Source organism: Ursus americanus, chromosome 16 (assembly GCF_024610735.1).
Source record: "Ursus americanus isolate L20-20 chromosome 16, mUrsAme1.1.p, whole genome shotgun sequence".
NCBI lineage: Eukaryota > Metazoa > Chordata > Mammalia > Carnivora > Ursidae > Ursus > Ursus americanus.
In genome coordinates this window covers 14,326,338-14,327,945 of record NC_142142.1, presented here as the reverse complement: position 1 = coordinate 14,327,945, position 1,608 = coordinate 14,326,338, and positions in this window count along the sequence as shown.

Genomic DNA, 1,608 nt, shown 5'->3' with positions numbered 1-1,608 from the left:
GAATTTAGACCCACTTGGGTTATAATACCAGCCCACAACTCACCTGCTGTGTAGTACTACACAAGTTTACTCTGCGAATTTTAGTTTTCCCATCTTTATTTATTTTTTTAATAAAGATTTTTAATTTATTTATTTGACAGAGAGAGAGACAGCCAGCGAGAGAGGGAACACAAGCAGGGGGAGTGGGAGAGGAAGAAGCAGGCTTCCCAGTGGAGCAGGGAGCCCGATGCGGGGCTCTATCCCAGGACCCCGGGATCACGCCCTGAGCCGAAGGCAGACGCTTAATGACTGAGCTACCCAGGCACCCCTAGTTTTCCCATCTTTAAGCAGGTATAGTACTGACCTCATAGTTGCTGTGAATATTAAGATAATATGTTTCATGCTTATAGTAGACATTCAATAAATGTTATTGCTTTGATCCCTACCTCCTTCCATTTATCGACATGCAGGTTTTTTTATGAACACATACTATGCTCTCAACACATTGCCCTCTCTTTGAGACATTTTTTATTTGCTTTGTAAAATCAGATACAGAAATGCGAAATTAATAGTAGACAGCATGTTGTCACGGAGGGAGCACTAGATTAAGAGAAAGGGAAACTATATTCTAACCCCAGGTCTGCTGCAATTGATTTATCATGTGGATTTGAGCAAGTCCCCAAAACTCTCTGACCCTCATTCATATAGCCAATATTTATAAAGTACCTGTCCTTCACCAGGCATTTAGCTAAACATTGGAGCTATAGAGATGAGTAACCCGTGGTCCCTGAGCTCAGAAGCCACCACACAAGTGAGGAAGACACATGCCTTACAAAATAAATAAAATCTGATAAGCTCTATAGTGATGTTGCCCCTCAGGTGACAAGAGGATGAAGAGCATGGCCAGCTAGCTTACACTCATCTATGAAGGGGAAATAAGGCTGCTAACACTTGTCCTCTCTACAGACTTTTGTGAACAGAAAATGAAATTAAGTATATCAAAACAATATGTAACCCAGGAAGTGAAGTGAATACTCATTTTTAAGTGAAATATGAGATTATGTGGTATTTGCCACCCATGAGTAGGACAAAGCATTGCCTTGTTATTGTTTTTCTTTGTGGTTAGCACATTGTAAGTGCTCAATAAATATATAATGGATGAATGTATAGAAGAATACAGAAATACAGAAATTCGGAAAAGTGAGAGTCAGTGGAGGGTTAGAATAGTTTGGGAGGACTTCAAGGACTTGGTGAAACTAGAGCCAAATTTAAAGCATAAAAAGGATTTGAAGAGGTAAGGAGAATATACCAACAGATGGAGAACAGCCTGAACAAAGATTGATGTAATTATATTATAATAGCAAATATGCTTTGGATACGAAATAAAGGTCCACCAATGTGATTTATGTTTCAACTGTTAACTTATGTAATGCTCACAAAATATTTGCAAATGGAAATTGTTTTTATTTTCCAGTTTAAATTCAGGAAAGTTCATCAATTCACCATACTCATGTAAAAATTGAGTGTTAGAGTTAGAATTTGAACCCAGGTTGAGTAGACTCAAGATTAAAAGAATGAAAGATCTGAGAACTGTATACAGTACAAATTGGCTGAACTGGTGCTTCGAAA